The sequence below is a fragment of the Corythoichthys intestinalis genome, chromosome 19 (assembly GCF_030265065.1).
Source record: "Corythoichthys intestinalis isolate RoL2023-P3 chromosome 19, ASM3026506v1, whole genome shotgun sequence".
Taxonomy (NCBI): Eukaryota; Metazoa; Chordata; class Actinopteri; order Syngnathiformes; family Syngnathidae; genus Corythoichthys; species Corythoichthys intestinalis.
The window spans coordinates 35,595,997-35,623,354 of record NC_080413.1 but is presented as its reverse complement, the minus strand read 5'-3'; the positions used below and the strand labels follow the sequence as shown (position 1 = coordinate 35,623,354).

The 27,358-nt window shown below is 39.1% G+C and overlaps 1 protein-coding gene across 2 annotated transcripts in view; it reads right to left on the bottom strand.

The window, feature by feature from the left end:
- Positions 1-27,358, bottom strand: part of cnih3 (cornichon family AMPA receptor auxiliary protein 3) — a 188,302-nt gene that overhangs the window by 135,381 nt on the left and 25,563 nt on the right. The window lies entirely within an intron of this gene.

The following is a 27,358-nucleotide window of genomic DNA, read 5'->3' as shown; positions in this document are numbered from 1 at the left end:
CACATAACTGTTGGCAAGGAGGACACCTTACAATGTTCAGAGTGTCATATTGAGCGGACTGTACCACAGTATTTATTGTTTATACACCATAGCAGCTAGATGCTTTTTGATTGAATAGTAAAGACGCAAATCTACAGTGTATCACAAAAGTGAGTACACCTCTCGACTTTTCTGCAGATATTTAAGTATATCTTGTCATGGGACAACACTGACAAAAGTGACACTTTGACACAATGAAAAGTAGTCTGTGTGCAGCTTATATCATAGAGTTAACTTAATTTCCCCTCAAAAGTTACAGGAGTTACAGGAGTGCTGTCAGCATTGCTGCAGAGATTGAAGAGGTGGGGGGTCAGCCTGTTAGTGCTCAGACCATACGCCACACTCTACATCAAATTGATGATGGGGCTGTCACCCCAGGAGGAAGCCTCTTCTGAAGACGGTACACAAGAAAGCCCGCAAACAGTTTGCTGAAGACATGTCAACAAAGCACATTGATTACTGGAACCATGTCCTATGGTCTATGGGACGAAGATTAATTTGTTTGGTTCCTATGGTCTCAAGCATGTGTGGCGGTGACCAGGTGAGGAGTACAAAGATAAATGTGTCATGCCTACTGTCAAGCATGGTGGTGGGAATGACCACCCCACACGTCTTCAATCTCTGCAGCAGTGCTGACAGCATTTAATAGGTTTTAATATGAAATTATTTTTAATAGTTAGTAGTTTTTAATAGTTTTAACATAAAATTACTATAACATTTATCTTTTAAGAACTACACGTCTTTCTATCCGTGGATCCCTTTAACAGAAATAATGTTAATAATGTTAATGCCATCTTGTGGATTTATTGTTATAATAAACAAATACAGTACTTATGTACAGTATGTTGTATGCATATATCCATCTTGTGTCTTATCTTTCCATTCCAACAATAATTTACAGAAAAATATGGCATATTTTAGAGTTGGTTTGAATTGCGTTTAATTACGATTAATTAATTTTTAAGCTTTATTTTAATTAGATTTACCGTAATTTCTGGACTATTGGGCGCCCCTGATTACAAGCCTCACCCAGAACATTTTTAAAGGAAAAACATTTTGTATATACATAAGCCTCTCCTGCCTATAAGCTGCGTGTGCCCACTTAGTAACATGAGATATTGAAAAAGAAATACACAAAAGTTTTCAAAACTTTAATAACACACCTTAACTTTTCGTTCCAAACAGCGCCAGCAAACATGGCAGTTATATAGTGGCGGCACGGAAGTTACATAGCATCAACACGGCGGTAAAAGCACTGAGTGGGCTGGTTATTAAAAACATAAAAGTCTTTGTTAGCTATCTTCATCTTCCTCTTCCTCCTGTGCACTCAAACCATGGAAGTCTTCACCCTCAGTGTCAGATATGAAGACGCTCAGATACACTTCGCCACGCACCTACTCAGTCTCTCCTTCGCTGTCGCCTTCAATGTCTCCCATAATGAGGCAAATTCACTCCTGAGCCCATGCCATCCTCCTCGTCACGCAGCAGACTGGCCCCTCGAAACCTGTTGGTGATGGCGGACTTCTTTCATAGTACACCGCTTCACGCTGCCAGGCTCTCTCGGCACACCTGTGCAAAAGCTGCTCTTCGCATGCGGCAAGTCTTGGCAAACGATCTCTCGCCGCTAGTCATCTAAGCTTCCATACAGCTCGGATGGCCAATTTAATTTCTTCTAGCATTTTCCATGATGCGGGTCTGCCAATTCTACTCATGCACAAAGACGATGCACAAAGACAAGGGTCCGCCACCTCTATTCATGCACAACGCACAAAGTTAAACTGACTAAAACTAACTAAAACTAGTGTCTTCCTCGATGCATATATTCCACGTGTCTCACTCCCACATTCCATGCTTGAGCGCCCCTGGTGGGCGTCAGAAAAATGCACAAATTGGCCGCATCATTGCACATGCCGCAGGACCCAAAATAAGGGAAAAAAGTAGCGTCTTGTAGTCCGGAAATTACAGTAATTAGATTAACTCGATTAAAAATTTTAATCGTTTGACAGCCCTAATATATTTATATATACAGTATATATGCTTTATATACCCTATATATGTATAGTATATATATTAGGGCTGTTAAAATTATCGCGTTAACGGGCGTTAGTTAATTTTTTAAATTAATCACGTTAAAATATTGACGCAATTAACGCAGATGCCCCCTCAGACAGATTTAAATGACGGTACAGTGAAACGCTCACTTGTTAATTGTGTTTCATGGAGTTTTGCCGCCCTCTGCTGGCGCTTGAGTGCGACTGATTTTATAGGCTTCAGCACGCATGAGCATTGAGTAAGTAATTATTGACATCAACAATGGCGGGCTACTAGTTTATTTTTTGATTGAAAATTTTACAAATTTTATTAAAACGAAAACATTAAGAGGGGTTTTAATATAAAATATTAATATATATATTTCTTTAAACATAATTCTGACGCATAATAGCACTTTCATTTCACAAGAGCAATAGATGCATTTAAAAATACATCTTTTTTCTAATTAAATTAAAATACCTGAGCTTAGCATCAAATGGTATAAAACGAGGATCTAAGCAAAACAACAACAAAAAAATTGGAGTTTAAATGTCTAATTAGTCAAATTGTGATGTCATTTTAGTAGATCGTAAAAAAAAATTGCGTAGCAAAAGTCTGTTAACATAAATGCTTTAAAATACTAACTTCTATTTTACAACTGCCTTATCATCGTTCAAACACATATTTCCACAAAAAAGTCTAAATATGTCTTTAAATTACAAATGAATAAACAAACATTAGCTTAAGAAAACATAAAGCCTATTGTTGGCCTGAACAGGGAGCAGCTGGATTTAGCCTAGATGAGTTATGTCATATTCACAGTTGCCAACAGAAGGCAGTGTATACTCCCAAAACAATAAAGCTAAATGCAACTTTCAAAACAAACCATTACAATGCCACTCTAATTAAACAAATCATCGAAGCAGTAAAAGTAAATTTGTAGCTCTTTTCTCATCAAATTACTTGAATTAATCGATTAATCATTGCAGCAGTAATAGTCAACACTGATATTATATTGTATATTACATTTTTTTACTAATACTGTCTGTGACATGTAATTCATACACCATATAGAGCAGGGGTGCTCATTACGTAGATTGCGATTGACCAGTCGATCACAGCGCTAGTGTGGGTAGCTTGTGGGTTAAAAAAATAAATTAAAAAAAAACATTTTAAAAAAATGAACATCAGTGCTGCAACAATTAATCGATTAACTACAGTAATTGGATTAGAAAAAAGCTTTGACTCAAATGTTGCTGCTTCGAGGATTCATTCAATTAGAGTGGCGTTGTAATGATTAGTTTTGAAAGTGTTTGCGCCTTTTTTTATTGATTTAAGTGGTTACACTGACCTCTAGTGGCAACGCAACAGTGAATATGACAGAACTCATTTAACATGACTGAATCCAGCTGCTCCCTGTTAAAACCAACATAAGCTAAGTTTTTGTTTGAGGTAACACTTTTTTTTTTTTCTTTTTAATGCGTTCATAATTTTGTTTATAGGTATATTTAGCAGTTTTTTAGGGAATATGTGTTTGAACGATTTGTTAAGAGCACTGTAAAAATAAAAGTTAGCATTTTATAGCATTCTAGCTCAGTGGACTTTTGCTGTGCAAGTTAGCAAATTATTCAGTATAACTCAAATACAACACTAAGGGCCCTATTTTCATGTGTTTTCTAAATCTAGACCACCGCAACTCAAGCAGACCTACAGGGCAGATTACATATATTTGGCAAGGGAGATTAGCGCAGTGAAGTGGGCACTCAAATACCGCCTTACACCATATAAACTCGTGCCCATATGTAAAATAAATATAAACGAGGAATGTTTTCTCTGAGTCTAAAGGCTAATATTCGAGGGGAATAGTTCTTTTTCTTCTTTATGAAAGGTTTATGTAAAAGAAAGTGCTACTTAGTGTAGTGTGAGTTAAAATTGGTGTCTCTTGCATATGGTTTGCAGTTATTATTAGTGCATCGGTATTTGCATCTTTTGTTAAATAAATAAATATGTTGTGCAAAATATGGGCAGAGACTCAGCGGAGGTTTGCTGTGATTCTGATTATTTCCCTTGACTCCATAACTGACACGTAGCTTTTTACATGTTATTACCCTGTGGAGTCAAGCATGATCCTGGTTCATTATCCCACCCTGTTACAGTGTAAGCTTCCCCTAGGCTATCCTCATGCCTGATGAAATTGCATATACAGTGTTATCAAGTGTGCATAGATAGCGTATTGGGATATACTGTGCGCAAACATGCCACTTAGCCGTCTTTGTGCACTTCGCAAGCTGCTGCAAGAGCAGTGATGTTTTACACAATGTTAATTTGGTGAATGTGTGACGCAATAAGGGTTGCCAACTCCCTGAAATGAATAAATAAATAAATAAATAAATAAATAAGGGACACCTCATTGCTGGCTTGCCTGATAACCGGCACCCTTTTATTATTTCTTTGTATGTTGTTGAAATTCGCCTCCCCAGTCAAGCCGCACGGAAACAGCGACAGCCAAACAAAGTGCTGCTCTGCCGATGCTGCTTCGCACGCGCCAAATGGGAAGGCGGAATTTCGCGCCTTCATCTCTGATGTTAACCCTTTGTACTGACTCCATGTTCCAAAAGTTTGAAAAAGACTCGCCGAAAGCAGGTTGACAATTTATACGTCGACAATTGTCAAAAACAAGGCAAAAACAGACGACGGAGGGACAATTCTGGATCCAAAACAAGGCTACATGTTTCCGAGCAGCAAAATCTCTCTTATCTCAGTGTCCAGTGTTTTTTAAGTCTGTGGCGTAGTGGGCCAGCCAAAGGTGTGTCTGGGCGTTGCTTTGGGATCATCCCTCTCTGGCCGGTTTCGGGCTGTTTAAGTTTGTGCGTGAATGGGATGTGGTTGCCACAGCGACCGACGCTGGTCTTGACGTCACAAGCGCCTGCTATCAACTTTGTTATCCGGGCTGGCGCTACTTGTTTTAGGACAAAGCGCGCTGGTCTTTGTCCTTGTTCGTTTGTCGGGAGGACTAATTGCCAGAGTTGGTGCGTCAATCTTGCTCCTGGCGCACACGTTGGGCCTCCGTGATAGATGGCGTTGTGTATCTATTCTGTTTCTTTAAACTATGGTGTGCTACCTATTTTCCATTAGGTGTGTTAGAGTAGTGCAGTCCTACAGTGAATACGAGAAACGACACCATTCCCTGATTGATTATATTACGTGCGCTCGAGTAATGCAAACAGTTAGACGGTGCCTATGAGAAACGGTACCATTTTTCCTTTTCCCCCTCATGAGCGCCCATAAGGTGATTCACTTCACTGTGTTCAAGGCCGTTGAGTGAAGTCTGGCTATTCTATATTTAAATGGATGTGTTATACTAATGCAAACAATTATATGGTGTGTGCGAGAACTGTACCTTTTCCCTTCAATGTCAAAAATGATTTTGTTTTAATTATTATTATACAGTGCTACCTCTACATACAAAGTTCATTCGTTCCAGGACCTTTTTTATAAGCCGAAATGGTCTTATGTCGAGCAGGGTTTTCCCATAAGAATACATTATAACTCTATTAAATCGTACACTACACTAAATCCCTAATAAATGCTGCTGGTTAGGGCTGCAGTTATCGACTATTTTAGTAGTCGATTAATCAGTGGACTAGTTAGTTCGAATAATCAAATAAGGAACATGAAAAATTAAAATAACTGAGCTGAGCCTCAAACGGTACAAGAAAAAAAAAATCAAGGTGGATCTATCTACAACAAAAGAACAATTGGCTAACTTACATAAAAAAAGTCAGCTAGCTTAAATGCTATAAAATGCTAAAGTATTTTTACAATGCTCTAAACAAAAGGTTCAGACACATATTCTACCAAAAATGGCTCGATATATTTATAAACTAAATTATAAATGCATTAAAAAACATTAGCTCAAACAATAACTTAGCTTACATTGGTCTTAACAGGGAGCAGTTGGATTCAGCCATGAGAAAAGAGGCAGACCAAAGGGCAGTGTATCCACCCTAATCAATAAAACTAAATGCAAACACTTTCAAAATAAACCATTACAATGCCACTTTAATCAAACGAATAACAACAAAATTTAATTTGAATATTTTTATCTAATCGGATACTCGAGTTAATCGATTAATCGGTTGCAGTAACAGAGAAGATAGACGGAGAGACTTGAAGTTTTACCGTATTCCGAGAGACCCGGAGAGGAGAGCGAGATGGACTGCTGCGATTCGACGAGAAAACTGGGCTCCGAACGATTACCACGGATTATGTAGTAGTCATTTTATATCTGGTAAGATGCATTTAATATATATTTAGAGGGTTTTGGGCTGACAACCACAATTAAGATCATTGCGAGGCTAATCGCCGACAACATACAGTTTCAAATTCAAGATGCTTATTTCTTCCACCATCATTATTTTTTGAATAATATTTAGCTGGTACCAAGTGAAAGAAGCTGGCCTCGTCTACGGATCATCAGTTAAACAGGTGTGTCCAAACCTTTTGCAAAGGGGGCCAGATTTGGTGTGGTAAAAATGCGGGGGGCGCTACCTTGGCTGATTTACATAGAACAATATATTTAAACAAATGTTAGCAAGCCCTTCTGTGTGTCACATTTGCTTTATTATTTTTTTTAATTCATAATTTCAACAGTCTCATCTTTGTGGCGTTCTCTTTCGACACTCGGGCTCTTGCGAAACTGCGGTCAAGCCACCCTCCACTCGTTAAAACGAAGTCAAACTAGCCGCCCCTCATTTTGTACATGTCAGCGTGTCTTGTTATTATCGCGTCACATCGAACTCGACTGTCTCTTTGCAAATGAGGCAGACACAGTTGTTGCGTGTTTTATTGAAGAAATAGTCCAATATCCACCTATCCTTGAAGCATCGGCCATCGCAGTCAACTTTTTTTTTTTTTTTTGATTGTCGCCATTTTAGAAATCACACAGGGTAATGTTGCTCAGAGTGCTGCTCTTAATGTTTTTCAAAGTTTCGTGAGAATAGGCCGAGTTTCTGTGGAATAGATAGTTGTAGATATCAGGGTAGCAGATGTCAGGCAGAGAGGGCGAAGACAGCGGGTCGAAAAATATCGATTTAGGCATCAAATATGGATCTGGCGAATGGATAGACTGAAGCCTTTCCACATAACGCCTTTTATGCAACGCATCCAATGAGTTTACCGCGTCTGAAAGCACTGGGGCTTCCATGAATTACTCTATAAACTGAACGACTAATTGAAACCATTGAGAATAGGGCTAAACAGAGACGGACAATATGGCGGCCGGATACAGCGACACATCATTCTGTGACGTCGGTGAGTAGGGTCTATAGCAATTGCACAAAGCAAAACAAATAAATTATGAATAAAAATCAGAATAATAATATAATAATAGTAGTAATAGTAGTAATACCTGTAATAATATAACGTATTATATTATAATTATTATTATTATAATGTGGCGAATGTGTTTTGAGTGGTGTGCCTGAACGCACCGCGTGGCTGACTTGACAGAATGAGAGAGGACATTTTACTTTCACTTTGTTCAGCTGCGGCGGAGAGAAGGCATGTTGTGTTGCACAAGTTCTGAAATAAATGATTAAAAACCTGACGAAGCTGGCGATTTTTTTGCGATGTTACAACAATAATAATGGTCACCTTAACTTATAAAGACTGGCGAAAGGAGGTCGGAGGAGGACCGTCGACATTGTTAACAATCATGGACGACACACCACGCTCATATTTTTCTATCATTTCCATCTTCATTTCACTGGTAAGCCTCACCTTTTTATTTTGTTTGCACCACTTCCACTAACATTCTTGGAACCCATGTTGATTTCTCTCTAAAGAAAAACCGCTGTGCGTCGGTCTTGCGGGAAAACAAAGAAACTGCGGCGCTGTCATAAATAGTCGTATTTCGAGCATGTCGTTGGATAAAAGGTGTGTCAAATTTTACGTCGGCTGTCGAAAAGATTGTGTGTCGAAACGATCGTATGTCGAGGTACCACTGAAACATTATAATAATTTTACTCAAATTAAGGCTGCAACAACTATTCGGTTAAATTTATAAATTAGTTGCCAACTAATTTGAAAATCGATTTTTGCCGGCCGCTATGAGCAGTCCCATTTGGGTCCTTGTGTGTGGCTAATGTGAGGCTGCGCGTTTGCCAGTAATTAGGACGAAAGAGAGAGTTCACTGCTACACTCAGGTTGGGATGCTAAATCAATACTACAAAGTCTCGAGAGTTAGATTGTTTTTTTGTGCTGTTAGATCCAGTGTGCCTCCATCAGAGGAGAGTAAATGAAGCCGATTGTATTTTTTGTATTTTTTTTGATGAGACGTTACTACTTAGCACAAAGTGTTAAGCTAGTTAACGATTATGATAATTAGTGTCACAACTGTCCGTTTGTACTTTATGTTTTGGAGAAGAATGTTAGCACTTGAGTTATTGTTGGATAGTAAAGTCCCATTTCTTTTTATAAAGAAACCACACACATAAACCCATTCATAACATTCATATTACAAAACAAACTTTTATTCAAACTGTAAATTGTCTTGCAAAAGAGTGTGCTTTGAAATTGGATTTGGATAGCATTTATGAACAACTGTTTGATAAAGAAAACCGATTCTTTACAGTCTGCCTCCTCATTTGAAATTTTTTGTTTAGTTTGTTTAAAGAAAATAATCATTGACACAATTTATATCAGCGCATTGCCCAGAAGAAAAAAAAAAAATGTCATTCAGCAGCACTTTTTTTTATTTGAATGAACAGGACTTTTGTCTGATTTGTGTACTGAGAAATCCTTTTAATGTTTTGTACCCAGAACCTTAATTAGAATCTTTAAACAGTAAAATTGTAGACAACAGTTAAGTTAGGAAGCTGTAATAAAATATTTTTAAAGGAAAAAGTTATCCATTTTTTCTCCATTGTTACTTACAACATGCCTAAAAAATTTCAAGTTAAATTGTGAAAGTAATTGAAAAAAACTGACATTTATCCAATTAATTGTTTATTTAATCACACGACTAATCGATTATAAAAGTTAATAGTTAATTGCAGCCCTACTATTTAACTATTCAAACTAGTAACTGTTTTCTCCACAAGAAGGCACTAATGCACTTTGGACGAATTATGCTTCCTTTCTGTGATTTTTTTTTCTATTCAATGATATTTTTTTGTATTTCTTTGGCTTAATGTGGTTATGTAATAGGTTATAGTGCAGTATAATAATAGCAGATCATATAGATAGACTTAGATATTGAGAGATAGTGGTGAGAAAAATAATACATTGTTTCAAAAAAACAAAAATCACACATCGTAAGCAGTTACTGACAATCCTACTCATTACTTGAGTATTCTTTTCACCAAATACATTTTTTACTGTTACTTGAGTACATTTTTTGGATGACTACTTTTCCTTTTACTTGAGTAATATTATTTTGAAGTAACGCTACTCAAATTTTTAACTACTCTACCCACCTCAGATGATCATTTCACAATTGAAATGGATTTGATGTGTTTAACTGCCAATGGCAGTGAAAGAGTTAAGAGCTACACGCAACAAAATAATCCTAAAGTATATTGCAAAAATATATATACAGTACGTTTATTATTATATATTTATATTTACATTAGTGAAGCAAATCCTGCAGAAAAAAATAAAAAGGATTTGTGATTTTTTTTTTTCTAATTAATAACCCTATTATATGGCTATACTGTTGGAGAGCTTTGTTCAAATTGAAGAAAAAAAGACATTTAGATGGGTTATTTTTCCTCCTCAATACATTTCCGAGGCTTCAAAATCAGACTCAGATTCGACTCGCATGCAAAAATCTGCGGCAGGTAAAGCCATATTGTTGTTAGCCAATGTTTTTCAAGCTGTTCAGGAAACAAATTCTAAAAGACTAAACAACAAAACTTTTTTCATTTACCTAACTAATCCTTACTCGGACTTAGCAAAGAAGATCGAAGTCTGTGCTGCAGACTTCCCAGAGGTCAACGGGAGTCCATAAGCTGGGAGTTGGCTTCTACTTTAATCGCATGCATGCTCCCTACAGGGTTGTATCAGTGCAGAACACCTTGGCAGAGAGAGACAGCTGGAGAAGCCAGTTTCCCTGATGTTGATAAATAGTGTTGGCACAGTTAACCCTTCACGTCACTCGGAGGAAATCAAATGAAACTAATCGTTTCCGCATGGACATCTCCGAGGAGTCGTACACAATTGTCAGACTTTATGTGCGGCATGAGTTAACTTAAGAGGACATAAAGTGTTATATCAATCCAGAAAACGTTATCTAAATCAATTTGCATTATAATCTCTTATAGTGAAAATAAATCAAGAGATATATATCATAATGAAAAATATCTAAATGTGATTAAATATATGTAGTACATACATTTGTATACTGTCGAGGTAATTATCGAGGTTTGATTGATTAAATACTTGCTTGACTGATTGATTGAATATTTGCTGTGCTCATATATACCATAAATAATACATATGGCCATATTTTTCTTACTAATATAACCAGTAAATGATTATTGCTTGCTATACCAGGTTGTAGTATAATGCTTAAGTGTTACAAAGAGTAAAAGAGGGTCGGGATGACAACTGCCTTGTTTCATGGCCGCATCATTGCGTAATTAGACCTTCCGAGGCATCTTCAGCACCTGGCTTCTGGACTTTCGTCTAGACCTTCGAGGACAATTTTCCATCCGAGGACATCTTCCATGGCCGCAGCGTTACATAACTGAAGTGTCTGGGTCATTTTGACTGTTTACATGATTGTTTTGACTGTTTACATGATTGTTTACATGAGCTCTTGCTTACACACGTGTATTTACTTAGTTCCGCCTACATGCACACACATATCCAATCAAAAACCACATGGGTGTCTCCAGCTTGCTCTCCCCTCCCTCAGGGCGGCATCCATTTTTTTAGGACAAACCCCTAAATAAAATACCAAGGAGGATTTTTTTCTTTAGATCAATTTTGGTGACTGTCACTAGTCACTTTTTGCTCTTCTTGGCCAAGAAAACTGAGTGTCTTCTCTCCTTATTTTTGGGTAATTTTACAATGTCTACCTAAGGATCTATTTTTGAACTTGACATATACTATACAGTATATTGTGTTCTGCATTCTGATTTAACAAACAAGTTTAGCATCCTTTTAGAAAACAGAATCAATGCTCGCTTTACACAATCCTTTATTCATAAATTTACCAACAATGTAAAGTATTTGCACCTGTGTATGGCGCAAAGACTTGAGGTTACACCTTCCAAGTTGCGACCAGAACTTAACATAGTTGGTAAATTTGACATAGTTGGTGAATTTATGCATTGTATAAAGTAGAGCTCGACCGATATATTGGCCAGATACAGTGGGGCAAATAAGTATTTAGTCAACCACCAATTGTGCAAGTTCTCCGAGTTGATAAGATTCGAGAGGCCTGTAATTGTCAACACGGGTAAACCTCAACCATGAGAGACAAAATGTGAAAAAAAAAAGAAAATAACATTATTTGATTTTTAAAGAATTTATTTCTAAATTAGAGTGGAAAATAAGTATTTGGTCACCTACGAACAAGCAAGATTTCTGGCTGTCAAAGAGGTCTAACTTTTTCTACCGAGATCGAACGAGGCTCCACTCGTTACCTGTTGTAATGGAGCATGTTTTAACTTACTTTAATTATCTACTTTAATAACTTTAATTATCGGTATAAAAGACACCTGTCCATAACCTCAGTCAGTCACACTCCAAACTCCACTTTGGGCAAGACCAAAGAGCTGTCGAAGGACACCAGAGACAAAATTGTAGACCTGCACCAGGCTGGGAAGACTGAATCTGCAATTGATAAAACGCTTGGTGTAAAGAAATCAACTGTGGGAGCAATTATTAGAAAATGGAAGCCATACAAGACCACTGATAATCTCCCTCGATCTGGTGCTCCATGCAAGATCTCACCCCGTGGCATCAAAATGATAACAAGAACAGTGAGCAAAAATCCAAGAACCACACGGAGGGACCTAGTGAATGACCTACAGAGAGCTGGGACCACAGTAACAAAGGCCACTATCAGTAACACAATGTGCCGCCAGGGACTCAAATCCTGCACTGCCAGATGTGTCGCCCTGCTGAAGAAAGTACACGTCCAGGCCTGTCTGCGGTTCATTAGAGAGCATTTGGATGATCCAGAAGAGGACTGGAAGAATGTGTTATGGTCAGATGAAACCAAAATAGAACTTTTTGGTAGAAACACAGGTTCTCGTGTTTGGAGGAGAAAGAATACTGAATTGCATCCGAAGAACACCATACCCACTGGGAAGCATGGGGGTGGAAACATCATGCTTTGGGGCTGTTTTTCTGCAAAGGGACCAGGACGACTGATCTGTGTAAAGGAAAGAATGAATCGGGCCATGTATCAAGAGATTTTGAGTGAAAATCTCCTTCCATCAGCAAGGGCATTGAAGATGAGACGTGACTGGGTCTTTTAGCATCACAATGAGCTCAAACACACAGCCAGGGCAACAAAGGAGTGGCTTCGTAAGAAGCATTTCAAGGTCCTGGAGTGGCCTAGCCATTATCCTGATCTCAACCCCATAGAAAATCTGTGGAGGGAGTTGAAAGTCCGTGTTGCCCAACGACAGCCCCAAAACATCACTGCTCTACAGGAGATCTGCATGGAGGAATGGGCCAAAATTCCAGCAACAATGTGTGAAAAGCTTGTGAAGAGTTACAGAAAACGTTTGGCCTCCGTTATTGCCAACTAAGGGTGCATAACAAAGTATTGAGATGAACTTTTGGCATTGACCAAATACTTATTTTCCACCATAATTTGCAAATAAATTCTTTAAAAATCAAACAATGTGATTTTGTTTTTTTTTTTCCACATTCTGTCTCTCATGGTTGAGGTTTACCCACGTTGACAATTACAGGCCTCTCTAATATTTTCAAGTGTGAGAACTTGCACAATTAGTGGTTGACTAAATACTTATTTGCCCCACTATATATGGCCTTTGTCCGTTTAAAAAAAACAATAGACAGATTAAAAACAATTTTGATCAGGCATCTGTCTCTGCAACTGTGGCTGCCACTAACCAACAGTAGGACCCCAGAAGGACCCTGTTACAGGAAGCTTCAGGCTTGCCAATTTTGTAAATATTGTCAGATTTGTTTTTTAAATCTTGCATGAAAAAAAAATATGCAATGTTACTTTAGCCTTCTAAGGTGTTTACTGAGTAATCCTTGCACTCTAAATGTAACTCGTAGTGTTATCGTAGCATTTGCATTAGCATTAGCTTTAACATAGCAAGCATCCTCTCTCTCTCTCACTTTTTTACATCATGTTGTGACGTCCTGGTGGGTTTAAAGATTTGAAAATAATGGGCGACTGTTCTTGCTGAGTGTGTATAATCATAAGAAGAAGTGCTGCCTTTCATAATCAACGTGCTTTTAAAAAAAAAGTACCGTATTTTTCGGACTACAAGTCGCTCCTGAGTATAAGTCGATCCAGCCATAAAATGCCCAGCGAAGAGAAAAAAAACATATACAAGTCGCACCGGAGTATAAGTCGAATTTTTGGGGGAAATTTACTTGATAAAATCCAACACATAGAACAGACATGTCATCTTGAAAGGCAATTTAATATAAAAATACAACAGAGAACAACATGCTAAATAAATATACAGTGTACAGTGTATGAACAACGAAATGGGAATATACTGTCCTACGCTACAGCTCGGTCCTGGCTGTACAGCGAACTCCCAAAAGACAATGCTGGACGTCCGTATAATTTGCTGAATCAATTTGGTCCTCGACAGAAAACAGGTTCGCATCAACGTAAATAAATGATAATTAGGTACTATTAGTAATAAGTAACAGGTTAGCATGCGTTCGCTATCATTAGCACATCGTTCAAACAACCACACAACTGGCTCTAAGTGTCCGATCGCGGGTGGAAAACACACAACAACAACAGAAAAGATGATACACGCAGGCGTTGCCTCTGCAGAGTTGATTTTAAAGCATAAACAATGAAAGTAGGCTCGCAGCCGTCTATTCTCTCTCGCTGTAACTCGCCCACTCACTGACTCACTCACTCAGAGCTACGTAGCTGTCCGTCTTCTTCTGGCGTGTGAGCACTCTTCTCCACGTAAACAAGTGCGAGTGCGCCCTCACGTGGGCATGAAAGCGCCACAAACTAAATGCATCCATTTCAAGATAAAAAAGTCAATAATACAATTGAACATACACTGCCAAAGGCAGAACGCGAACGTGGCCATAGGTATAAAGAGTTATTCAGATAGCTATAGCATAAGAACATGCTAACAACTTTACAAAACCATCAGTGTCACTGCAAAACACCAAAATAACATGTGAAATTATATCATAATGTGTTAATAATTCCACACATAAGTCGCTCCTGAGTATAAGTCGCACCCCCAGCCAAAATAGGAAAAAAAACGCGACTTATAGTCCGAAAAATACGGTATATCGGCTTACAAAATCAGCTTTGGATATTGGCAATCGGCTGATATTTTTTTAGATATCGGTATCAGCATCCCATATTTGCACCTGTGAATGGTGCTAAGACTTGTGAGTACAGTTTTTGAGTGGCATCTATTACTTTACATAGTTGGTGAATTCATAACCTGCGTGTTCTGCAAACACTCAAAAAAGTCAGCTTGATTTGATTTACTTACTAAAGGGAAGTTTAACATTTTTTGTTAAATGCAAGATTCAGAATAAAACTTTTATAATTTACATTTATTTAATATAAAACTGAGCCGTACCAGAGGGTCTAAATAGCTCCGTGTGGCTCCAGGGTCGCTGCTTGCCGATCCCTGACATGTGCCGCTTTCAGAAATAAGTTTAAATACCAGGATTTAAATGGGTAGACCTTATGTCTGAAAGCAATTTCCCGGGTCGACTGACACGACATTAATTGGGTCACATCCTAGTATAATGTCCGGGACGTAGCATGTGTGAAAGCAGCGGTTTAACTCCTGGGTCACAGCGCGAAGCTTGATGAATTAAATATCATGGCAGGCCGATCGTCAGTCTTTCTTCGCAGTAAGACGAAAAGCGGTATACAAATATTGCAATTCTCAACACGACAAACTGGAAATAGCTAAATTAAACTGGAAATATCACAAAATTAAATTGCTACTGGATCTCTACTGGATCTTGGAGCGAGGAAGAGAGTCCATTATCCATATTTGGAAATGTGTGGTTCATTTTTTTGCCGATGCCGACCAAAAATGACGTCATGTCAGGGTTATAAAATCCCGCCCCCTGTACAGAGACCGTCGAGGCGCCAACATGGGACAAGTCTGAAAAGCCCTTTTCACACACATATCCAGGGAAATTCCCGTGTAAGGTGACATGGGATTTACTCGCGTCATACTTTCACGCATGTAGAGATGTCCAGAGAATGACGCGGGTTGGACACTTGTCCCATGTTGCCCACTGGCGCTCTGTGCGGGGAGAGCTGCTGCCGCGATTTTATAAAACAGACATTACGTCATTTTTGGTCGGCATCGGCTGTCACAATGTTGGTCAATTCCAGATTGAGCGTTCCCAACGTCGTAACTGAAGCCAATTCAAGCTCATCAATCACGATCGCATGTATTTTTGCTTGCGGGGAAGCGTGCCTCAGGCCCCGCCGTGTAGGAAGGCCGCGACGGCGCGCATGGAACACGGGCCCGGTGGAGCCGCCGCAGGTGCATATCTTGGTGGTAGTTGCAAATATTTATTTAATATACCCTTGAACGTGTCCCTCCGTTGTTTTGTGCTTTGAAGTACAACCTTGTTTCTGCAGTATCGGACCGTAACATCAACAATAAAATACACCACACATTTCCAAAAATGGACTCTCTTCCTCAGTTGTAATGTCACGGACCCATAGTGTTATTCCCCCTTTTCTGTGATCGCGTGTACAGTATTTTTGTTTGCTGGGCAGCCCTGCCAAGTAGGAAGGCCACCGCGAGAACCCTCGGGTGCGTCCCCGGGTGGAGCCGCCGCGGGTGCAGATCTTGGTGGTAGTAGCAAACATGTATTTAATAAACCCATGAACGCATCTCTTCCTTGCCTCTACGATCCCGTAGCAATTTAATTTCGTTAAGTTTTCAGTTTAATTTATCTATTTCAAGTTTGCTATGTTGATGTTTGTTTCCCGCTTTTCGTCTTACTGCCAAGAGAGATGAAGTGACAATCGGCACGCCATGATATTTATGAGACATCAGACATCGTACTGTGACGCGGGAATGCTTTCACGCACACCGCTTCCCGGGAAAGTCCAGGACATGATACTAACGCGCGACCCGTGAAATGTCCGTGTAATCTCCCTGTCAGTCGACCCGGGAAATTGTTTTCACATACAACTGCTGCACGGTTAAATCCCGTGATATTCCCGGTGTTTCGGAGTATGTGAAAGGGGCTAAAGTGTCCGACCCAGGTAATTCAGGGACATCTTCCCATGTCTGAAAGCCATGACACGGCTAAATCCAGCGTCACCATACATGGGAATTTATTGGGATACAAGTCTGAAAGGGGCTGGTTGCAACCACACAGCCATGTCACCCCTACAAAACAAGAGGGAAAATAAATAAATAACACACTTTTCCTATTTGTAGCTTATGCTGACTCATTAAGACTGTCTCCTGCAACAGTTATATTATACAGTGGGGCAAATAAGTGTTTAGTCAACCAGTAATTGTGCAAGTTCTCCCACTTGAAAATATTAGAGAGGCCTGTAATTGTATAAACCTCAACCATGAGAGACAGTATGTGGAAAAAAAAAACTGAAAATCACATTGTTTGATTTTTAAAGAATTTATTTGTAAATCATGGTGGAAAATAAGTATTTGGTCAATACCAAAAGTTCATTTCAATACTTTGTTATGTACCCTTTGTTGGCAATAACGGAGGCCAAACGTTTTCTGTAACTCTTTTGTAATTCTTCTAGAGCAGTGATGTTTTGGGGCTGTCTTTGGGCAACACAGACTTTCAACTCCCTCCACAGATTTTCTATGGGGTTGAGATCTGGAGACTGGCTAGGCCACTCTACGACCTTGAAATGCTTCTTACGAAGCCACTCCTTTGTTGCCCTGGCAGTGTGTTTGGGATCATTGTCATGCTGAAAGACCCAGCCACGGTTTCATCTGACCATAACACATTCTCTCAGTCCTCTTCTGGATCATCCAAATGCTCTCTAGCCAACCGCAGACGGGCCTGGACGTGTACTTTCTTCAGCAGGAGGACACGTCTGGCAGTGCAGGATTTGAGTCCCTGGCGGCGCATTGTGTTACTGATAGTAGCCTTTGTTAATGTGGTCCCAGCTCTCTGTAGGTCATTCACTAGGTCCCCCCGTGTGGTTCTAGGATTTTTGCTCACCATTTTTGTTATCATTTTGACGCCACGGGGTGACATCTTGCATGGAGCCCCAGATTGAGGGATATTATTAGTGGTCCTGTATGTCTTCCATTTTCTAATAATTGCTTCCACAGTTGATTTCTTTACACCAAGCATTTTACCTATTGCAGACTCAGTCTTTCCAGCCTGGTGCAGGTCTACAATTTTGTCTCTGGTGTCCTTCGACAGCTCTTTGGTCTTGGCCATAGTGGAGTTTGGAGTGTGACTTACTAAGATTGTGGACAGGTGTCTTTTATACCGATAATGAGTTAAAACAGGTGCCATTAATACAGGTAACGAGTGGAGCCTTGTTAGACCTCATTAGAAGAAGTTAGACCTCTTTGACAGCCAGAAATCTTGCTTGTTTGTAGGTGACCAAATACTTATTTTCCACTCTAATTTGGAAGTAAATTCTTTAAAAATCAAACAATGGGATTTTCTGTTTTTTTTTCCACATTCTGTCTCTCAAGGTTGAGGTTTACCCATGTTGACAATTACAGGCCTCTCTAATCTTTTCAAGTAGGAGAACTTGCACAATTGGTGGTTGACTAAATACTTATTTGCCCCACTGTATATGGAGAGCTCGTGTATTAACCACTTTGACAAAAAGGGGAGAATAAGAAATGGAAAAGAGATGGAAGGATGAGGATCACCCGTATAATCCTCCAGCGTGTGCATTTTGCAATGAAACAATAGAAATCGTGGAGTCAGGATGATGGATGAGGAGCCAGTGGGGGTTAATGAACACGTGGATCAATGCTGAGCCAAGCCAGTTATATACCAAACGCCACCTCCATTAACCCCCATTTCCTGGCGCCAAAGACCATGTTGACTGTTTGCTTCATTGAGATTACAATCAATTGTAGCACCTATGAATTTCTTTCCAATTGATGTCTTACTACTACGCCTTGTCCACACGTTTCCGCTCAGTAAGCATGGCTGAAACGAATGCGTATAAAGAGAAATCCATCAGGAACTGGATTTATTTTACTGTATTCTTGTTCTGTTATTTATAAACATGCCTCCTTTGTGCAACACCTACTAACCATAACATTATAGCTTATCCAGTGTATAATGCCATGCCTTGCATAACACATTGTACTTTGGTTACCTCATGTAGTTTACAGTACACTGCAGTACCCCACTGAGATTTCTTCGTACATGTGCAAAACAATTACACAAGTGCTAACACACAACAGATCAGCAATGTTGAAAAGATGTAAACAATACATTTGAAATAGTTCTAACGTAAAAGAATGTTCAGTTAGCCTGGTGTACCCCCTGACTGATTTGAATGAGAGTAACCTTGGCAATACTCCGCTGCCAATTATTTCCATCTTTTAATGGTTGATACACATTTAATGAAGCATATCTAGAACACTTTTAATGGTTCACAGCAATTATTCAGTTGTGCTGTTTCGACAGCTGTATTTCATCGATGCCAGACTCACATTGATGAGGCGTATCCAATCTATTTATGATGCAATTGCATTGGCAGATACTGTATCTGATACATATCATAGTTTTACCCACATTTTGAAGAGGCCTGGTTCCAGTCTAAGGGTATTTAATTTCATGCAATCTTTTCTATAAGCACTGCTTAATTGTGTCACTTGAACCTTACACTGTAAATAGAGCCCCTACCCACATGACAAAGGCAAATGCATTTCACCGCTGAGTTTGCATTACCTAATGATTACCTGTCTATCTTGTTAACTCCCTCTGGTGCATTGATGTTATATTGATGTTTGTGTTCTTCATTAGCGGTTGAATTCATTCAGAGCCGGGTCGTAAGGGCAGCATTATGGAATCAAAAACTCTTTTTGAGAAACGTAATCCATATTTTTATTTCTAGGAATATTTTTTTTATTTTTAACTAATCTGTTAGAAGAACGAACAAAGAATGGTAAATCTGAATCCCCTTTAAAGTGCATACGACATGATAAAAAAAAAGTCTTAAATAAATAGCATTATTTTGTGAATTAGAATCATATTTTGAGACGATTCGACTACATAAAAAAATTTGGCAAAGCGCAGAGGACGAGAAATTAGTTTTTTAATCCGCCATCTAGCCACGCCTACCATTATAGGGCACTAGCGTCCCCAAAAGGTGGATGACGTCAGCAGGAGAATAGTTTCATCTGATTTAGGATGCAGCCCATTGAGGGAGAATTATTCATAACGAGGAAAATGCAACGTAGAGAGCCGCAAAATGTCATTGTTTTAGTCTCTGTACTCCAATATTTTTAAAGGATATTCTTTTCATCTAAGTATTTTTCCCAATTGCTAAATAAAGTGTATGGTCATGACCAGTGTTGTTAATCTTACTGAAAAAAAGTAATTAATTATAGTTACAAATTACTTCTCACAAAAAGTAATTGCGTTAGTAACTCAATTACCTGAAATTAAGAGTAATTAGTTACTTGGCAAAGTAATTGGTGATAATTACTTTTTTTTTTTCCCCTCAAAAAAAAAAACAACAACAAAAAAAAAAAAAACATTGGCCACACTATGTGAAGTTTTTTGTGAAGGTTTTTGGTACAATTGGCCCGAGCCCAATTCTTTACCCGAATTTACCCTTTACCCTGAATCAACTGTTAAAAGTTGTTAAAATTGCTCCCATTATTGCATTTTTTCCCTTCTCTCTACTTTCGACATATGAAAGTTTTAAAACTGTTTCATCATTTAAAGATAGATTCAAGTCAAGATTTTGCCGATTTAGAAGTATTTTAGATAAAAAGTTACTTAGGTTCGCTAGGAAGGTTCTCTACAACAGAGCCGTCCTAAAAAGTCTACTGCTTTAAGATGGCGGCTGTCTACTAACGCATTTAGTGCCATGCAGTGTTGTTAATTTTACTTTAAAAAAGTAATTAATTACAGTTACAAATTACTTCTCCCAAAAAGTAATTGCGTTAGTAACTCAGTTACCTGAATGTAAGAGTAATTAGTTACTTGGCAAAGTAACTAGTGATATATATATATTTTTTTTTCTCAAAAAAAAAAAAAAAAAAAAAAAAAAAAACACAGGTCACACAATGTGAAGCTTAAAGGGTTTGGGGGACAATTGGCCCTAACCCAATTCTTTACCCTCCGCTTAACTAGACACAAGGGTATTGCGATAACTAGCTAGTAACCTTTGCTATGTGTGGAAGTCATTTAAAGTTGTGAATCAATCGTTAAAGTTGTTAAAATTTCTCCCGTTATTGCATTAGTTCCCTTCTGTCTACTTTAAACATGTGTAAGTTTTAAAACTGTTTCATCATTTAAAGATAGATTTAAGTTAAGATTTTGCCGATTTAGGAGCATTTTAGATAAAAAAAAAATTACTTAGGTTCGCTAGGAAGGATCTCTACATCAGGGCCTTCCTGAGAGGTCTACTGCTTTAAGATGGCGGCTGTTTACAAACGCATGTAGTCCTTAAAAGATGTTGGCAATGCAGCAGTGTCTGTCATTTGCATCTAGTTCTATAATATGATATCTACCGTGTCATGTGGGCGTAGTTTGTCGGCTATGGCTGCAGTCAGGTATTATTGGAGCCACCTAGCATCGCGGTTGCAACGGCGTCTTCCCCACTCCTGCTCAGCTCTCGTCCCCGTGAGTCCGTTTCTCTCAGACTTTTTTTTTATTCAACCAACTTAGTAACGCATAGTAACGCACGCCTTTCCCGCCTCAGTAACGGTAACGGCGTTGCCAAGATGAGAAAAGTAATTAATTAGATTACTCATTACTGAAAAAAATAACGCCGTTAGTAACGCCGTTATATTGTAACGCCGTTATTAACAACACTGGTCATGACAAATAACAGTCTTGTGCTAAATGGAATATGAAATAATAAAAATGCATTTATTCAGTACAACATGGCAAAATTACTCCAAAATGGTCAAAACTGTCGACTTCACCTTTACTCTCGCACCTCCCGAACACCATACTATCCCGCCGTAGTTAGTCAGGTTTTTGTCATTTCCCTGCCCCCCGGCTTTGGAGAATGTAAACAAACTAAGAGGCGTGACAGGTAGCCGACATGCTAACCCGAACCGAGTGACGTCTCAAAGTCTTATTTTTGCTTTTCGAAGTGAAAAATCACACAAAACTAGCCTGGACCATGTCACACTGCGGTGGGGTTGTCGATTGTCTTCGCCGATCGGCAACCCGCCCGGCGGAGAGCAAGTTACAGCTCGTTACCCTGCTACTACGGACAGAAGAGCTCGCTGGTGAAGCAGCTGGAGAGTACCGCCGGACAAACAGGCCGACGTCGGAGGAACGCAGAGCTGGCACATGGTCAACACGTATATAATGAAAAACATGGCGACGACGTAAACAAAGAGCGGCGTGCAGTTGTTGTGCAGCTAACATAACAGACGTAATGTGTCTTAGGAGATCTTTTCTACATGTTCATCCATGATGAAACATAAATAGTCCTTTATTTGACGAAAGTCTGTAGTGTTTACTTCGTAATCACTGTATTCGCGGCTGTTTTTAACAAAGTTGCAATTTCTGATGGGGTTGATAATTTGACAGAACACCTGACACAGAAAGAGGGCAATAAACTGAGTATAGTGCTCTCCCGGCGGGGGGGTGTGCGACAAGCCGCCGGTCGTCGGCCGAGTGGACAAGGAGCATGTTGGACACAAAATGCAAGCCACTTACGTATTAAAGTGATCCCAGTATTTGACATAATACAAAACGCGATGTTTACTCACTTCCTCGTAAGTCCAATGGTCCCACAGTAGTAGGGCTTGCTTTGGCCAATATCCACCGGTGAATGGGAACCTTTTGAAACCCGAAAAAGGCTCACACGCCTCTCCCTGGTGCAGCAACATTTTTCTACAGCCGTTTGGCCGGCGTGATGCGAAAAATAAACGAATTAATCTGCAAAATCAACGGAATCCTAAATCCTTCTCATACAACAGTACGGCTGGATAGTGAAGAGGACTCCTTCTACCGTACACGTCACAGCGCCCTCCTTCTCAACTCGAGACTGGAGCCGGAAGTCACTCATTTTCATGGCGCGGGATTCAAAAATTGAATACATAAAACGATCCCTTCCCTACACACACAAGCGGACCATTCCTTTCAGGAGCATAAAAAAAACAAAAACACCGCATGAAATATGAAATAAACATGGTTTTTGGTGTCATACGCACTTTAAATGTTGAAGCAGGTTTAACGTGCCACATTCATGTCAATTTTTTTTTTTTAAATCTCTGATTTGGTACCTCGACATACGATCGCTTCAACTTACACTGCTTGCCAAAAGTATTAGCACACATGTTATTCTGTCAGATAATGCTCAATTTCTCCCCAAAAAATGATTGTAATTACAAATGCTATGGTGGTAATATCTTCATTTATTTTGCTTGCAATGAAAAAACACATAAGAGAATGAAAAAATAATAAATCATTATCATTTTACATGAAACTCCAAAAATGGGCCAGACGAAAGTATTGGCACCCTTTAAAAAAATCATGTGATGCTTTTCTAATTTGTGTAATTAACAGCACCTGTTATTTACCTGTGGCATACAACAGGTAGTGGCAATAACTTCATCACAAATGCAGTCAGTTAAAATGGATTAAAGTTGACTCACACTCTGTCCTTGTGTGTACCACATTAAGCATGGAGAAAAGAAAAAGACCAAAGAACTGTCTGAGGACTGGTGAGCAAAATTGTGAGGAAGCATGGACAATCTCATGGTTACAAGTCCATCTCCAAAGACCTGAATGTTCCTGTGTCTACTGTGCGCAGTGTCATCAATAATTATAAAGGGTTGGTATCAAAGCAGGGGTAAAAAGTAGCCATTATAGTAGTAGTCAATAAATACAGTAGTCATATAGTCCGAAAATTGCGGTAGTTAAAACAGTAACAACCTGCCAGCTGTACAGATTTTATCTGGCCGGAATGTTATTTAACCTCGTGGTACACTGGTATGATTTGGAAGCGTTGACAAACATGGGTTTTTCAGGACCGATACAGATTGTTTTTTGTTAAGGAGGCCGATAACTGATAAATGGAGCCTGTGAAAGGGTAAAAAAATATGGAAAAACATGGAATAATATGCAATTTATAACTCGCATTGAGTTTTGGTAGAGACAATGTAGTCAATTTTCCTTTTTGGCCAGTACATGAAAGCCAGGTGTAAATTTAGTTTTGGCAATTATCAGTCAAAGGTTTTGTTGTTAATGATGCTAAATGTTAGTCTTGCGGTTAAGAGGATAAATATGAAGTCTGTTTAAGATACTGTTAGAAATGATTCATTTTAGAGATGTACAGAAATCAATGGTTAAATACCAATTTCTCCGAATGAATTGGTTTCGACATTTGAGGTTTCCAGATTGCTGTCTTTTTTGTTAAAATCTTTCCCTCCCAAACGGTTTGATCTCCTGTTTACATTTGATCATTTTGAATTCTGCTCCACTCGCCTATCAAGAAGTCAGATATGCCCCAGTAAGCAATCTTTGTAGTCTCAATGGCCTCTCGTCTTTTTCTTATCCATCATTGCAGAAGGTTGTGGCTAAGGTTACGTTGGCCTTATATCTTTCAGCTCTTTTATCTATTCTCTTGTGTTGTTGTCAGCCCTGGTCTTCAGCAGCCTGACTCAGCTTTGCAGCAATTTCTGTATTCAACATGTTAATGGCATTGAAGATCAAACAGTATTGGGGATTCAAAAGATTCCAATGCAAATGACAAATTACTTTTAATATGATGGTTCAACATCACTGTTGTGCTTCTTACATGTCCGCATCGGTGCGAATTCCCTTACACCGTTCAATCTTTGGCCCAGTCCATCGGCCGATTAACAAAAAAGAATAAGCCGATAAAAAAGGATCTTGATCAGGCATCTGTGTGGGCAACAGTGGCAGCCACTGACTGACGGTAGGACCCCAGAAGGACCCTGACGCAGCTTGAAAGCAGGCTGCTACAGGAAGCTTCAGGCTTGCCTGTTTTGTAAATATTCTAAGATTTTTTTTTATCTTGCATGAGAGAATAAGCAATGTTTCTTTAGCCTTTTATGGTGTTTACTGAGTGATCCTTACACTCTAAATGTAACTCTATAATTGTATAACTATAGTGTTAGCATAGCATTCGCGTTAGCATTAGCATGGTGAGCATCCCCTTAAACTCCCAATCCACTTGTTTGCATCTTGTGATGTAATGGTGGGTTTAATTATTTGAAAATAATGTACTGTTCTTGCTAAAAGTGTGTAATCATAAAAATAGGTGCTGCGCTCATTGGTATGGTAGCAATACACCGAATTAATCCTTTAAACATTGTCTTTCATAATCTAAATGCTTTAAAATCCAAGTTTATTAGCCTCAAATACAGGCTTACAAAATCAGTTTTGGATAACGGCAATTGGTTGAAAATCGTTTTTTGATATTGGCATTGACATTTGAAAATTCCATATCGGTGGATTTCTGGTCAAATGTTTTGAGACGCTTTCTCATTCAAACGAATCGGGAAAAGTCTCAAAACATAGTACAGTCATTGAAATGAGGCACTGAAATGTTCTTTTTTATTCGGACCAGTACCAAATAAAAATGTGCCAATTACCGCTTTCAAGGCATACCGTGGTATGAAAACGTCAAAGTTTCAAAACCGCAAAAATCTTCCGTTATACCATCCCTAAGGTATTAGCAATTTTTTATGTCCCAAAAGTGGATGGAGAAATTCATCGCTTGCAGCTGTAAGGCTCAACTCACCCACACCGGTTGTTGCTCAGTGTCAGTGAGACATCTGTACTACAGGATGGCTGGAGGAGGTGAAACTCCTGAACTTTTTCCCCGATCAAAGAAAACGAAATCACTGGTATGGGAATACTTCGGCTACAGAAAAAGTTGCAGACGGCCGCGGCTTAGAGGAGGAGGGTTGACTGACATTTAAAACATGTTTGGGGAGGGTAGCTGCCGAGGAGGATATACCTCCAATATGATTCGCATTTATACAAAATTAAAGGTTAGTAAACACTGTCATGAACGTGTCATCACCAGCTATAACTCCAGCATGTTTAGTGTGTCTGGTAAAACCTGTGTCTTTTTCTCTCGATTTTTAACCAGTACACCTAGACATGAACATATTAGCCCCGTGCTAGCATCACTCCACTGGCTCCAAGTCCATTTTAGAATTGATTTAAATCTTTTATTGTTTGTTTTTAATTCTATTAATGGCCAAACTCCTTCCTATTTATCGGAAACCCTTTGTAACTCTGGTAGGACTCTTCATTCTACTGGCCAGCTTCTTTTGCAAGTTCCGAGGTCGAAACTTAAACAGTAGGGAGACCGATCTTTTGCGGTTGCTGCTCCCAGGTTGTGGAAGACCCTTCCCCTGAAATCCGCACCATTACGAATCTAGGCCTCTGTTAAAGAAGACTTTTTTAGACTCGCCTTTCCCCCAGACTAGGGTAGCCTGGTTTTATTTCTTAAGATTTTTAATGTTTTCGGATTTTATATGTTTTATTGTTTTATTTGCTGATCTGACTTTTATCGCGATGCGCTGCTTTTGTTTTCGTTTTTTTCTTAATGTCATTGTATAATAATTTCCTGCCTTTTATTTATCATGAACCATCTTTGTCTTTGTTGTAAAGCACTTTAAATTGCCTGTGACACGAAAAAGCATGTTTATTTCATAATACACGGGGTATTTTATGCTCCTGAATGAAATGGACCGCTTGGATGTGTGTGGAAGCGATCGCTATATTTATTTAGTTTTTTTGAATCCCGCGCCATGAAAATGAGTGACTTCCGGCAACAGTCTCGAGTTGAGAAAGAGGGCGCTGTGACGTGTACGGAGGAAGGAGTCCTCTTCACTATACAGCCATACTGTTGTATGAGAAGGACTAAGGATTCAGCTGATTTTGCAGATTAATACGTTTATTTTTTGCATGACGCCAGCCAAACGGCTGCAGAAAAATCTTGCTGTAAGATAAAATAAAGGTCTACTTACTGTACGTTTCATCATGAATTGGCATGTCATTGTCATTGATTGGCAGCGGTCATTGTCCAGCTGCTTCCCCTGTGAGCTCCCCTGTCTGTACTAGCTAGGAACTAGCTGTAAATTGCTCTCTGCCGGGCGGTTTGCGGATCAGCGAAGACAATCGACAAACCAGTTGTCACGTGAAATTATCCGGGCTAGTTATGTGTGATTTTCCACTTCGAAGACTTTGAAAAATCACTCGGTTAGGGTTAGCATGTCGGCTAGCTTTCACGCCTCTTGGTTTGTTTACATTCTCCGAAGCCGGGGAAGGGAAATCACATAAGCCCGATTTTGGTGGCATAAAATATCGTTCGAGAGGTCCGACAGTAAAGGTGAAGTCGACAGTTTTGACCATTATCGAGTAATTTTGCCTTGTCGTCTTGAATAAATGGATTTTTATTATTTCATCTTCCATTTGGCACAAGACTGTTATTTGTCATGACCATGCCATTTATTTAGCTATTGGGGAAAAATACTTGGATACTGAAACAATGAAATTTTGCGGCTCTCTTCGTCACATTTTCCTCGTTCTGAATAATTCCCCCTCAACGGGCTGACTGGTCCTTCTCAAGCCATTTATTTAGCTATTGGGGAAAATACTTGGATAAAAAGAATATCCTGTAAAAATATTGAAGTAGAGAGACTGAAACAATGAGATTTTGCGGCTCTCTTTGTCGCGTTTTCCTCGTTGTAAATAATTATCCCTCAATGGGCTGCATACTAAATCAGATGAAATCGTGACTCCGCTGACGTCATCCACCTGTTGGGGACGCTAGAGCCCTATAATGGAAGGCAGGGCTAACCAGCAGATTAAAAGACTAATTTCTCGTCATCTGCGCTTTGCTAAATTGTTGTATATAGTCGAATCGTCTCAAAATATGATTCCAATTCACATAATAATCCTA